At 41.5% G+C, this 15,593-nt stretch overlaps 1 protein-coding gene and 1 pseudogene across 3 annotated transcripts in view; both read right to left on the bottom strand.

Annotated features, from left to right (window-relative positions):
• The window catches only part of TENM1 (teneurin transmembrane protein 1), an 897,331-nt gene that overhangs the window by 830,900 nt on the left and 50,838 nt on the right, over positions 1–15,593 (bottom strand). The gene's annotated exons all lie outside the window — the stretch shown is intronic.
• Positions 6,454–6,570, bottom strand: LOC133371578 (5S ribosomal RNA; annotated as a pseudogene).

Below are 15,593 nucleotides of genomic sequence, written 5' to 3'. Positions count from 1 at the left end.
AAGTTGGTTGTGTTCATTAGTTTCAGTGGGCCTATTCTGTGCAAGACCAACATTTGATAACACCTATCAAGTGTATGTTTTATACTTGCAAGAGTTTGATTGGCTGTGGAATCCATTGCATCCAAAACTACCTCTGGGAGGAAGGCCTTGACTGAGTTGATGGTGGTGCTGGTGGCACTGCCACCCCAACAGCCACTTACTATTGAAAATCTGCCATATTTACTGCTTCTTCCAGTATCTCTGTGCCTTGGCAATGACTCCTGTAAGTAATCAGATTAGGGTTGCCAGGTCAGAAGCATCCCAAAACCTGAGATTTTAGGGGCGGGCCCAAGTGATGTCATGGGGCGTGCCCAAGTGATGTCATTAAGCATGATACATTAAGTATCAATCAGAGTTGCTTGGAGCGTACAATTAAAAAAAATATCTGACTGGAAATTAAGATAGACATCTTAGTTAAAAGATGGAGCCTGCATAGGGAACATTTAATCTAGCCTACTTGCTTTCGGCAAGAAGGGTTTAAGTGCCTTCAGGCCAGTCCAGTCACCAGAAGGTCACTGTAGGAAGAAAGGAGCCTAGTGTTGTGGAGATGTTAGATGGGAGCATTTGGGAGTAAAGATGGATGCCCCTGAAGGCTGCAATTCTAAACACACGTACTAAGGGACTAAGCCCCCATAGAACTCAACAGGACTTACTTCTCAGTAGATGTAGTTTGGATTGTGCTGTTGGTAAAGCTTGACTAGGGATCCTCTGCAAAGACATCCATATCCAAGCAGGGTTGGCAACCCCCTGCCTGGAATGCCCTGCCCTTATCTTTTAATGTGGCTGCTCCAAACTTCTTTACAGATTAGACCCTTCACTTCAGAAAGAGGTCTGAGAAATGAGTACGAGTAAGAAGATTCTCTACGCTTTCTGTCTGCATAGATGCCCTCATCCTTCCCCTGCGCCCAGCAGAAGGTCTGGGCCAGGAGGGACACAGTGGCATCTCATAGAGGACACCCTCCCCTTTCCTGGGGTGTATGATTTGTCCTGGCCCAGAGCAGAGTTTGGGGTGGGCACCCCCAGTTACTTATTTTTTTCTATGTGTTTTTGTCCATTTTGATTTTGCATAGATGCCCTCCTCTGTGCCCTGAGCTCAGCAGAAGCTCTGGGCCAGGTGGGACGCAGTGGCATCTCGTAGAGGACATCCTCCCCTTTCTTGGGGTATATGATTTGTCCTGTCCCAGAGCAGATTTTGGGGTGGGCACACCCAGTTACTTATTTTTTATGATTTTATGACATCATTATGTATTTATGATAACATCAGAAGCCTGATGATTTTGATTGCATAAATGTATTGTTATTCTTGACGGGGAGAGCCCCCGATCACAATGATATATCATACAGGGTACCCCAACATATATTTTGGGGTTCAGAGACATGTTAAGTTTGGTTTGAAGTTGCTGTAGTTGTCAACTCTACTTTTTTAGTGTTTTGAACTTTCAAGCAAATAAAGAACTGGGAACTAGGAACCAACTTCAGCGTCGTATCAGTTAAATAGATTAAACAGTCGTGGGGGGTGGATGATGTTTTGGTGTATATCTCGGGAACCAGACCACCTAGAAACTTTTTTATTTTTTTTAATTGAAGCTGAGAGTCTGGAGATTAAGGGGTGCTAGCTGGAGGGCCCCCAAAAAACCAGAGACTCTGGCCGAAAACCAGACACCTAGTAACTCTAAATCAGATGCAGTCATAAGCAACCAAGTAGGTTCCACAGCAGAAACACTGACACATTGCATGCCAGCACATGTTGCAGTGATATCACTAAAGTGGTTAAGCAAATCATGTGGCCAAGGCAGCAAATCAGGAACATGGAGATGCTATGTCATTATACAATTACAGCCTGATAAGATATCATTTCACAGCATGACACATGTACAAGAGGAAGGCATTTCAAGAGAGGAAAATGATCCAGAACAGACTATGATTTTTGCAGTTGAAGATTTTAATAACTTACAAATAATTGCTATTACATTGTTTTATTCTGTTTCATTTTCATTTTAAAGATACTATATGCTGACCCTGATCTTCCAGGACAAAAAACCAAAAATAACTTTTTAGTGAGTCATTCACAATCATAATTGCCTTGTCCAATATTTTTGAAAGTTGTAATTTATTACTATTTTTAAAAAGTTAATTCCCGTGTTTCATAGCACCAGTTAACCAATTTGTTTTTGTAATTAGCATAAGTATCAAGCCTGTTGATGTTTAAATTGCTTTTTTTTCTAATAAAGTTCATGCTTTAATAGCACAATCTGATGCATTTTTATTCAGAATTATACCCTATTGTATGCTATTGGTTTTTTTTCTCAGATAAGCATGCATAGGATTGCAGTCTAAATAAATTGTACTAGTCAACTAACCAAATCGTTTTGTTCAGTTTAATGCCCAACCTTACCTTTGGCCCATTTAGCATTGCTAAATTAAATCTCCACTGCCTGAAAGCACAGGTGCACGTAAAACATATATAACAAACCATTCACACAAAAGTTATTCAAGCATTGGAAGGAGTCAGAATACACTACCATAGGTTCTCTGCAGTCCAGTCAGTCACTGAGTCAACCTTTATATTGCCATCACAAAGTCACTTTATCTAAACTAGAGATGGGATCCGTTGGCCTGTGCCAGTTCAAAAGCATCCCATTGATCTAGCAGTCTGGTATCTACTGCTTTTACCAATCCGTGGTTTTTTTCACTCAGAAAAAATATTGAAATTAATATCAGTATTTTTAAAAGAAATAATCAGTTTTTGAAGGAAATATTGATATGTCCTTCAAAAATTGATTTTTCCTTTAAAGATATTGATATCTTGAAGGAAATATCAATAGTTTTGAAAGAAATATTGATGTTATTTTAAAATCAATGTTTTAGGGGTGGATTCTTCTTTTTTTTTAAAGTCCATTTTCAAATATTTTCTACAATAAAATGCAATCCTCAGCAAACTGAGAATAAATGAATTAATGGGAAATTTGGTACCAAATCTGAATTGGGCATAATTCTAGTTCATCCCTAATCTCAACTGAGACTCATTTTAGGGCTATCTCAAAACAACAATGAACATTCTGACACTGCTTCACTTGCCTCAAAATTGGTTGTTTTAATTTGTCAATTTTTCAGAAAAATGGTAGAACAATTTTCTAAATCACTTTCTTTTTTTCTCTTTTTTCACTTCCTCTTTCTTTCCCCCTTCCTCAGAAGCCCTCATGGGTTAAACATTTCATTGCTATTGTGTTGTATTTTCTATAATAACCTTCATTTTCTAGAAAAGTTCTAATATAGTCTTTGTTGCTCTCTTGTATATTACATGGGCATTCCACTGCCCCGGCTAAATGGTCCAAAGTTACACAATTAGCTTCTTGGAATTTGGTTTAAATGTGCTAGTTTGGGCCAGCTTTTCTGGATAGACAGGTATTTGTTCTCTGAAACAGGAGCAGGAAAAGATGCCCCTAGCATCATATTTGAGTTAACATTTCCTTTAGTCATTCACATACCAGAAGAGCTTGTTTCTGAACACAGAGTAATCTGCCAAAGTTTACTATACAACCATACCTTGACCCCTTGTCCTTTTTCACTTCCTTTAATGGAAGCCTCCTGTAGGTAAAATTACTATTTTGTTATACTGTCCCCTAAACCGCAGATGTTTAGGTGCAGATGTGTTGTGTCCTGGTTCCCACCAACTGAATCCAACTCAGGACTCATGGCATGATTATTGCCAGGGGCTTTAATCCACAGGTTAGCACACGATTTGAACATAGGCCAAGATATAGCGTACAAGATCTAACAACAGTATAAGATAGAAAGCAGCATGGCTACTCAAGCAAAGATGTCATCGCAATACTCAACATGCCCCCTGAATCCCCTTAATAAAGGACAGGGCAGACACAGCTATTTTTGCAGGGTTTTGCTCTCCGCTCGGGACTTGACAAGCACATGGGCACTTCCATGGATTGGCTGGCTCATGGGCTGAATTTGTTCATGCCTGTGCCACTGATGGCACATCTATGGTGATGGGGATGCCAGAGCCTCCTTTAGCCTTCCATCCTGAGCTATGGACAGACCTGTCATAAGAGGTGAACCTGACTGCAGATTGGCCGCTGAGGGTGGTGCAACTGGAGGGACCGATGGTGCTCAACCTCTTCATCCATGTCATCATCTAATTCAGAGGAGGAACTGTCAACAGGAAGACTACTGGGCTCCCCAACATCCTCATCCACAATGCTCAGACCACTGGACCCCTCCCCTGGATCCCAAGCCGCCTCCTCCTCAGACCAGTCCTGGCAAGAGTTCTCCACAGGACTCATGACATGTGTCCAGACCAAATATTTTACACAGATAGCTGGTAGGAACTGAATATGTGCAGAAACACACACATTTTTACAGAGTGGGGTAATCATTCTTCCAGCAATTCACTTTATTTAGAAAGTGCCTTGAAAGGGCAGTAGTTGAAGAAGTCTTGCTGAAAGGTGTCTGAAGTGTTTTAAACAGCCATCCCATTGTGTTCAATTTATTCCAAAGTAAATTGAGGGTGTGGAATCATTTCAGGAAACTCTCCTTGAACGTTTGGGTCCATTACCCCCCTCTTTGAATCACAGTATCTCACCAACTCTAACTCAAGTTAGTTAACCCAGTTATGTTTTAGTTAACCCAGGATTAAGTCTAACCTTATGGGTATACCTTGCGAACCTTGCTGAGAGTCAGCAGGATTATTTTAAGAATCTAACATTTTAGGATTTCATGAATTATTCCACACTTTCTCTAGCATTTACCTTGTTCTTCCAAGCTTGCCAGCTGTTAAAAGCTTCAAGGTGTCGGTCTGGGGTCTATCGAGGTATCACAGAACCTCTAAAACATTTTACCCTTTTAAATGAATGCATAGTTGTTAGCAAGCAGATATAGTTCATTGAACTACAGGTCCACAGAACAGACATCATCATGGAACCACCTAGTCCTTTGAACAGTAATCATTTCAAACAGAACTCCTCATCTCTTCATAGAGGATCACAACTATTCATGTTTTTAACAGAAACATTATGCCCATTATTTCAATGTTTTGACATGAATTGTCTCACATCCTCATTTTTTCATGTTTAATATAAACAATAAAGAGAAATAAAGGAAATAAGGAGGAATAAAATAATATCCAGGAATTTGACAGCTGGTAGCAAAGCAGTGGGATCAAGACAATGGTGTGATCTGAGTAAGTGGTGTTTTTTGGAATATTTGGGTTCCAGAAAGCAGTGGACCCAGACTGACATTTTGACAATTGAATATTAGGTTAAGGTCCTCCCCTTAGGAGCAAAAGGGTGCTTATTTTTGTTTTCAGGCCTATGGTGTAAGGACCAGAAAGATTAGAAGACATAACAGAGTACATGTCCATGAATAAAGCTGCACTGATTGAAAGGTGTCTGGCCAAGGGTCTACTGGCAGAAGGGAAAGATATTGTAGACCTGAGAATTCTCAGCAGCAGCAGTGGGTTTTAAAGGCATGGAAGGTCCAGAGCAGGTGAGTTCAGTGTATCTCCCGGTAAAAGAGAAGGATCTGGAACTCCAGGAGCCATCCAACACCAGCATGGATGAGAAATGCTACAACTGAAGAGTGACAGCCCTTCCAGGTCACTCCGAAGCGTTTTACAGCCTACAGGCCAAGAAAGGAGCACCAAACATTTTTTGTCTACTTTTGAACAAGCTGCACAGAAATGAAGACCTCCGTTCATGAGGTACATTCCCAGCCTAATTAGAGGTGAGGTTGCAGGGATGTATGACAGTATGCCAAAAGGCAGGAGCAGTGAAAGAGCTTGGAAAAGTTCCTTTTTTGAACCATAACTCCCATCAGCCCAATCCAGTGGCCATGCTGGCTGGGGCTGATGGGAGTTGTAGTTCGATAACTTTTTCAAGCTCTGCTGCAGTGAATATGGTGTGCTTAAAGAAACTGTTCAGAAGGTTTCAGTTGGGTCCTGAGCACTTGAGAAACCTGAAACCCCAATCACATAGGTCCTTGATAGAACTTAGGGTGAGATTGATGGATCTCTTGAATAAATGAGCATATGGTGCCAAGGCAGATTTAAGAGACAAGGTCCTGGAGTTGATGGAACTAGACCATGTTTATCAGAGAAATGAAGCTACAGGTCAAGGACAGAGCTCCCAGATGTGTTATGCAGGCAGTGGAGATTGCTGACCTGCTGATGCTGAATCAGGAAGAGGAGCAAAGCTTCCCAAAATAAAATGTAAATGTACTGCCCTCAAGCCGATTCCGACTTATGGCGACCCTATGAATAGGGTTTTCATGAGGCTGAGAGGCAGTGACTGGCCCAAGGTCACCCAGTGAGCTTCATGGCTGTGTGGGGATTTCAACTCTGGTCTCCCAGGTCATAGTCCAACACCTTAACTACTACACCACACTGGCTGTCAAAGGAGGAAAAGCCTACGGCATCCGTTATTCCCAGGCAGTCTCCCATCCAAGTACTAACCAGGCCTGACCCTGCTTAGCTTCCAAGATCAGATGAGATCAGGCGTGTTCAGGGTAGTATAGATAGGAAGAAAAGAAAGTATTTCAAAGGGAGGCAAGAGGAACATTGCCACTGAGAAAATAAAGTAGCCAAACCTCCTAGCTATGCCTGAGAGCCAGCGTGGTGTAATGTTAGAGTGTTGGGAGACCAGGGTTGAAGTCCCCAACTCAGTTGTGAAACTCACTGGGTGATCTTGGGCCATTCACTGTCTCTCAGCCTAACCTACCTCACAGGGTTGTTACGAGGATAAAATGCAGAAGGGAGAACCATATACATCACTTTGAGCTCCTTGGAGGAAAGGTGGTATACAAATGTAAGAAATAAATAAAATAAAATAAATACCCAGTCTGGGGAAACTGTTTCTGAAGTCATTCAGGGGGGTCAAGGAGAAGGAGACTGTGCTAAAAGTGAAGGCGACGGCAGCGGCACTGGGATGGGGACCAACCTCACAAAATGGTGGAGAATATTCAGAGAAAATCCTCCAAAGTGGCCTTTTCTAAGGGGTCAGGTTGTAACAGCACAGCATCTATAAATTTTCTCACAAAAATGCTGTCAGAAATTTTGACTGAACCCTACTAAAGAGTGTGAAACAAGACCTAAAGTTCCTATCTGCAATATATATTTAGTGTTTAAATAAAAAGAATCCCTTCAAAAAATTCCTGGGAACTATAGTTGGTTCAGGGTGCTGAGAATTGTTCAGAGACCTCTTATTTCCCCTCGGAGAGCTACAATTCCCCAGAGTTTTCTGAGAAGAGGGACTTGCTGTTAAATTACTCTTAGGATAATAGTTCTGTGAGAGGAATAGGGGTCTACTAACAACTCTCAGGACCCTTAACAAACTAGAGTTCCCAGGATTCTTTGGGGGAAGCAACAACTGTTTAAAGTGGCATCATAGTACTTTAAATGGCTAGTGCAGGTTGGGCCTTAAACATTAATTTGAGCACAGCTGGTAGCAGGACTGTACAAGAAAGGTAGGGAGAGGGAGAGGTTTCTGCAACAGGAAATTAACCCAGAAGATTCGCAAGGTCAGCTGGTGCTTGAAGTACCCTCTGTTGTGTGGGTTCCTTCAGATTTGAATATGTGAGGTCCGCAACTTGCTGTGGGTTATGGCAAACCAGAATAAAGGCTTTACAGACCCCAGAATATGCCAACCTCCCCTCATGTATAAAACCAAGAAATAGGACAGGATTTGCCCCCTTCCCTTTGCCGTGATTGTTTAAAATAGCAATAGTGCTTTTAGCTATGGCAATTAAAAAAGCCCACAAAGGAATACAAACAGGAAATGGGAAATAAATGGAGATCATATATACTGATCACAGCATAGTATTAATATTCGACTTGCATTGAACTCATTTGGAATTATTAAAAATAATAAAGCACACTGTTAAGTGGATGATATATAAGTCTAAGACGAAAAATGGTAAATCAGTAATTTTGTTCTTTCTTTCTGGTTGGGGAGGGTATAAAACTGACTGCACATTCCAATCTTGCTCTGTTACTTGTCCCGTTATCCAGCTTCAAAAGCAAACTCTCTTACTACAGAAAGTGTTCTATGTGCTTTATATGAAGCTGCCTCTGAAAAAAGTTGGAAAGTTCAGATGGTGTAACATTTCTGGAGCCTGCTTTGCTGATAATATCACTCCAATCTTTGTTTCATCTGCATCATCCTGCACTTCATTATGTTCACCTCTATGCGCAGTGTTGCAACTCCATTGCCGGAGGCACTGTGCCTCTGAGCCCCAGTTTCGGGGATCATAAGTAGGGAGAGTGCTGTTGCCCTCAGATTCTGCTTGTAGGCTTCCAACAAGCATCTAGTTGACCAGAATATCTCTATTGGGAGGAGGACTTGGGGAGTGCAATCCTGGTATTCTTGCTTGATCTGTCATTGACTTTTGATGCCATTGACCATGGTATCCTTTTGGGTTGTCTATGGAAGATGGGTATCAGGAGGACTGTATTTGCAGCAGTTCTGGTGTTATCTCCAGGGACAGTTCCAGAAGGTAGCATTGGATGAATGTTTGTTGGCCCCCTGGCTCTTGAGCTCTGGGTTATTGCAAGACACTATACTGTCTCCAATGCTATTTAACATCTACATGAAGCCTCTGGAAGCAGTTATCAGTAGATCTGCAGCAAGGTGCCATCCATATGCTGATGATACCCAATTCTATGTCTCTGTAACATCTGAACTGGGAATGGCTGAGAAGGCCCTAGACTGGTGTGTGGATGCAGAGGTGGGCTGGATGAGGAGAAATAAGCAGAGTCTGAATCCTGGCAAGATGGAAACTCTGTGGGTAAGTGGCTCCCAGATCCGGGAACTCAGTAAATTTCCTGCCCTAGAGGTGGTCACACTCCCTGAAAGAGCACGTGCATAGTTTGGGGGTGCTCCTGAATTTAGCCCTGTCACTGGAGGCACAAATGTCCTCAGTGTTTAAGAGTGCCTTTTACCAGCTTTGCTTGGTAAAATAGCTACAGCCATTCCTGGATCAGGATAGCTTGACCAAAGTTGTCTATGCCTTAGTAACCTCAAGGTTGGATTACTGCAATGCACTCATTGCGGGGCTACCCTTGAGGTTGGTCTGAAGGCTGTAGCTAATGCAGAAGCAGTGGCTAGGTTGCTTGTGGGAGCAAAGTACTGCCAGCATATAAACACCTTGCATGCAGGACTTGCACTGGTTACCTATCAGCTGTAAAGTATCCAGAGGATCTGAGGTTTATTGTTGCCACGGCAGTTTATAAGGAAAGGTTGGGGGGAAGAAAACAAGGCTTCTAAAAACAGCTTTGTTTTACTCTTAGTGTGTGATAAAGTATCTCTACCTCAGTCAATCCATTATGATAATAAAAAACCCAGCCTACCTTACAGGGAAATTGTGCAGATAAAAGGTGTGTGTCTGTGGAAATGACAACACATATGGTGCCCTAAATTCCAAAGCGTTTTTATTGTACTACCAAAGTGTTCCAGCTTCCACCTTCATCAGCTGCTGGCAGTTATAAAGCTTTGAATATGGGATGCTCAGAAGGGCTTCCTTTGCACAAGCTAATTGATGTTTGTATTGTCCTCCAGGTCAAGGCCAGGAGAGTATATACAAAAGTTCTCCCCCTTAGTCAATGCTGCTGGATCTGTTGGCATCTCTACAGCTGTTATAGAGAAGTCCAACAGTCTGTGGCCCTCAGTGTTGAAATGTTTTGCAACTGATTGCTCTACTCTTTTGGTCAAGATTGTAGATTTGTGGTTTCTGGAGTGTGTGAGTAAATCAGTTGTAGTTTTTCCTATGTACTGGATATGACATCCTGTTTTTTTGTATTCAATGGCATATATTATATTGCAGGACCTGTAGGTCATGTTCTGTTTGATCAGAACTGGTTTGATGAGAATGATAGTGAAATTGAACATATCATTGATAAGAAAAGGAAAGCCTGGCAAAAAGGCATTAACTGTGCTGCTAAGAAAAACATCTATGCCAGTGCAAAGGCTGAGGTCCAAAGAAGAACTAGAGAACTTAAGAAAGCCTGGTGGATAAAGAAATCTCAAGAAATACAGCATTTTGCAGATGCCCATGATGCACGGGGCATTTTTAATGCCACAAAGGCCATCTACTGGCCAACAAATTTTGGTACAAATCCGTTACGTTCAGTAGATGGTACCAAACTTCTAAAAGATAAAGAATCTATTGCACTGCATTGGAAAAAGCATTACCACGGCCTCCTTCATCATAACTCTTATGTGGGTGGTGAGATCTTCTTGCAAATCCCACAACAACAAATTAGAGATGAGCTTGCAGTATCCCCTAATTTGGATGAAGTCAGTAAAGCCATCAATCAAATGAAGAATAACCAAGCTAGTGGACCTGCTGAAGTCTTTAAAGAAGGTGGGCCTGAACTTACAGAACAACTTCATAAGCTCATCGAAAAAATCTGGATGAGGGAGGAGATCCTGGAAGACTTTAGGGATGCCATAATTATCACTCTTTTCAAGAAGGGTGATAGAACAGATTGTAGGAACTACCGAGGCATTTCTCTTCTAGCTACCACAGGCGAAATCCTTGCAAGGATCCTACCTATCTCAGAAGACATCCTCCCTGAATCCCAAAATAGTTTCTGCCCTTCCAGGGGGACAGTGGACATGATCTTCACTGAATGACAGCTTCAAGAAAAATGCAGGGAGCAAAAGCGACCTCTGTATATGGTGTTTATTGATCTGACTAAGGCCTTTAAATCAAACTGCTCTCTGGACCATCCTTCTGAAAATTGGATGCCCTGATAAATTTGTGAATATTTTGTGACTCCTCCATGACAACATGACAGTGACAATTTTGGATAACAATGGCTCTCAAAGTGATCCATTCAAATTGGGATCAGGCGTCAAGCAGGGATGCGTCATTGCTCTGACCTCATTTGCTATTTTCGTCGCCATGATTCTACACCTTGTTGAGGGGAAACTTCCCACTGGGGTGGAAATCACATATCGAACAGATGGAAAGCTTTTTAATCTCAGTAGGCTCAAAGCAAAAAGTAAGGTAATTACAACCTCTGTTGTAGAACTTCAATATGCCAATGATAATGTAGTCTCCACACATTCAGAGGAAAATCTTCAAACTATCCTAAATGTCTTTGCAGAAGCATATGTTTGCAGAAGCATATGAAAAGCTTGGCCTCTTGCTTAACATCAAAAAAAACCCAAAGTGCTTCATCAGCAGGTGCAAACCAATCCCTCTGTAGCACCATCAATCCAGCTTCATGGTGTGACGCTGGAGAATGTCAATCACTTTTCTTATCTTGGCAGCCATCTCTCTGTAAAAGCTGACATGAACGCTGAAATTCAGCATTGTCTGATCTCTGCGAGTGCCGCATTCTCCTGAATGAAGCATAGAGTGTTTGAGGATCGGGATATTAGCAGGGAGACCAAAATGCTTATTTACAAGGCCATTGTACTACCGACCTTACTGTACACCTGTTAAAAATGGACCATCTATAAACATCATTCCCAACTTCTTGACAGATTCCACCAATGCTGCCTCCGGAAAATTCTGCAAATTACTTGGGAAGATAGGCAGACTAATGTTAGTGTACTGAAAGAAGCAAAGAGTACCAGTGTTGAAACAATGATCCTCCACCATCAACTTTGCTGGACGGGCCATGTTGTTCGAATGCCTGATCACCTTCCAAAGCAGCTACTTTACTCCCAACTTAAGGATGGACTATGGAATATTGGTGGACAGCAAAATATGTTCTTAAAGGTAATATAAAAAAATGTAACATGAGCATTGAGAACTGGGAAGCTTTGGCCCATGAGCATCTCAATTGGAGGCCGGCCATTATCAAAGGTGCTATGGACTTAGAAGAAGCATGAGTACAGGGCGAAAGGGACAAACGAGCTAAGTGGAAGGCACGTCAAGCAAATCCTCATTGTGATCATCTTCCATCTGGAAACCTATGTCCTCACTGTGGGAGGCTGTGTGGATCCAGAATTGGCCTCCACAGTCACTTACGGACCCACTGTTAGAGATCTTACCCTGGAAGACAATCTTACTTGGCCACGAGTGATCGCCAATGGAATGGACAGCATTTGAAGTGACAAGGATGAGACCCAGGATTACTTATAGGTGGCTTAAGCACAACTGTCATTAATAGTCTGCATAAATCAGGAGGCTGACAAAATGCTACAACAGGAGGCTTGTTGATGGCTCTAGCAAGATGTCCAGAGTTTGCTAGCTGGCTAGCTCTCCTTGATTGCTAGGTGATAGTTAGGAGATGCTGGATGGAAATCTACCACAAATGGAATCCGTTGTTCTTTGACACCTCAGTATGATGGAGGAGGTTTTCTCTGGACAGATTGGTGGCTTGGTGGATGTTGCAATTGATAATATGTGGAGGATATCTTTTCAGAAGAAAGTGTTCTTTAAATTCACTGATCCTTCTCTGGTATTTATCTTCACTGTTGCAAATATGTTTGATTCTCAGAGCTAAGCTATACACAGTGTTTTCTTTATATGCATAAGATGGCGGGATTTCCAGTTTAGCTAGGTGTGGGCATCAATGGGTTTGCTGCAGAGATCAGTGGCTATTTTGTTGTTTTCAATGGTAAAAAGGACATAAAAAGGGATGTGTGGATTGTATCATTTGTACTATTAAATGTAAACTTAATAAATGGATGGATAGAGTTGATGTAATTTTTAAATTGTTCTAAGCTCTCTTTACCATTTGTCCAGACCATAAAGATGTCATCAATGTCCCACCACCATATAAGTAGTTTGTTAATGGCCTTTTTGAGGATCTCTTGTTCCAGTTTACCCTTTAAACAATACAGACAGACAGACAGGCAGACAAACAGACAGACAGAGCTCTTTTACTGAATGACTCTAAGTTTATTATAAGAAAAGATGCACGTTCATTCTGGCTTAAACCATTTGCAAACAAAAATACATATTTTAATGAAAAGCGACAAGTTTAATGATGCTTGCTCTCATTTCTTTGGGATGTCTAATTAAACATCACTACATTTTACAAGGTTAACTTATTGATGGTGTAATAAAGAAACAGAAATACTAAATTGCATATCAAAACAGCTGGAAACATCTAGCATTAAGAACTCGAGGCAGAATTTCTATTTAGTGCTAAAGTGAAAATAAAAACAACAAATGGGAAAGGAAAAAAAAGGGGGTATCTCTGCAGCCGAGGGACAGTTAGATGGGGGGGAAATACAGAGCAGTTCAATGATCTAGTCTGATCGTAGCACATGCTATCTCCCTCCTTATCCTGCTGTGCTTCAGATAAAAATCTAAATAAATGTCCAGTAATTAAATTAAGCGCTTAACCATGCCATTTGCTGTTCTCTGGAAGACTTCAAAGTGAACGTGGCACTCACGGCTTAGACATCATTATGCAGCGTTTTCTGCTGAAACTGACCAAACTTTGATACAATACTGGAGGGAGGAGGGAACAATCCCATCAGCCCCATATGAAGCCCTCCTGCAAGCACTGGATGGGTGTTTGTGTCCGTGGCAAAAAACATTCATGCATGAAAAGTAGGATGGGGATAATGCAGTGGAAGGAACAGCCCTTTGTCAAGGGTGGAATTCTAACACGGTCACACAGTTGATAGAAGGCACAACACATTGTATCAAGTTGTGACTCCATGGGGGTTGTCATTCAGCACCCAGGCCAAGAGGAGAGCCAAACAAAGATATGACAAAAAAAGAGGCATTTTGATGTCTGATGGAGTAATTGATCTTTCAGCGTGGCAACACCTGTTCTCTGGAACTGCCTGTCTCTTGATATTAGGCAGGCACCTTCATTGTACCGTTTTCAATCCCTGCTAAAACCTGACAAGCCTACTCAGACATGTACTGTTATTGGGCATACTTGTTTTTTAAAACTGATATGGTGTTAATTTCATTATGTCTTTGGGGTTTTTTTGTTTGATTTTATTGGGATTTTTAATTGATTTTTTATTTTATGTAAACTGCTTAGATTTTTTAAATTAAGGGGTATATAAATCTTGTTAAAATCAATATTTATAAATAAATTAAATCTGTGTGTGTGTGTTATCTATAGAACTCTCTCTGTGTCTATCAAGTTTTTTTTATTAAAATACAATAATAAACTGAAAGTTTATTTTCTAAACATTTCTCTTAAGTTCTGCTAACTGAGACCCCACGGTAATAACAACTAGGTATGCCAGTGTGTGTAGGGAGGCCCTTCCCATATTCCATCTCTGCCTTGAGCATCTACAATACTCCCCACTAGGGCTGCTTTCAGACATGGGGCTTATTATGATAGTTTAACTAATTTAAATGGTAGTGCTTCTATCCCGATTTCTAAAATTACTTTCACACTGCAGTACCTGTTGCATTAAAGAACCATGGCTTTTCTGGCCAATATACTGGCATTTTGCACAATTATCTTTCACACTGCTGCAATGAACAGTGCCTTGTTTTCATCCCGCATCCGTTATACAAATGCGTGCTGTAGTTCCCCCATAATTCACTGCTTGAGTTAATGTCTGGACACAGATATGTGTGTGGAAAAATTAGGAAGGGAATGCTGCTACCTGCACCTGTGTTGGAATACCAATAAAATTTTCATCAGGCAAAAAAACAACACTGACCTGATGAGAAGGCAGGAATGCATTGAATGCCGGGATGTCTGTCACATGAGTGGCTGCAGAGAGCTCAAATCTCCCACAATGTTCCAGGTTCCTAGGCTTGCAAACAGATTACTTCTGGTTTCATTTATCATGAAAATTAGCGCTCAACTTCCACTATATTCTACTAGATTTTTGGAACTAGCTTTTACATCATGTGAAAGGTTAAATATAATGCACAAATTACCAGGTAAGAAATTGTTGGAATAATGGAATAAAGTGCAGTGGGAAAGCAGCCTAGGTTCAACTGTGCCTTTATTAAAAAAAAAATAGTATACTTTTAGAGGGAATAAGGATATCTGTGTCTAGGAGTGGTCAAGAAGCCTTACACACACACTGGTTTACTAGAGGGGTACTATCTGACTCTCCAACCAAAAGACTCATCGTGACAGTCACAATTTGCCAATTTGGCAAATCAGACACCCAGAGTTAAAAGGGAGCAAGACAGTTCAGTTTCCAAGTTCTGAGTGCACAAATGTCCTGAAGATGGGAGCCTGCCTTTTGGAGACAGGGTCATAATCCAATGGTCGAGTACTTGCCCTGCATGCAGAAGGTTCCAGGTTCAATCCCCAGTATCTCCACAGGTAAGGCTGGGAGACAGCCCACCATGGGGAGGAAGACTGCCAGGAGGGTCCACCACTGTATCCTCACAGAGCACCCACCAAAATGCTCTGGAGCCCAGCCTTGAACGACCAAGTGATAAGAAAGACCCTTTTTTGTGCAAGAACCCAGAGAGTTGATGCCAATCAAAGTAGGCAATCCTGAGCAAGATGGAGAAAAATCAGATCTGGTAGAAATCCTTCACCCAATGTCAAGAACCCCCCCCCAATACTAACAGTTTTGGGGGCATATTTTCTACCCCAATTAGATTTCCATATGGCCGGACGATCTCTTGACCTCCAAATAACATTT

The sequence above is a fragment of the Rhineura floridana genome, chromosome 16 (genome assembly GCF_030035675.1).
Source record: "Rhineura floridana isolate rRhiFlo1 chromosome 16, rRhiFlo1.hap2, whole genome shotgun sequence".
In the NCBI taxonomy this organism is placed as follows: domain Eukaryota; kingdom Metazoa; phylum Chordata; class Lepidosauria; order Squamata; family Rhineuridae; genus Rhineura; species Rhineura floridana.
This window is presented reverse-complemented; position numbering and strand designations above follow the sequence as displayed.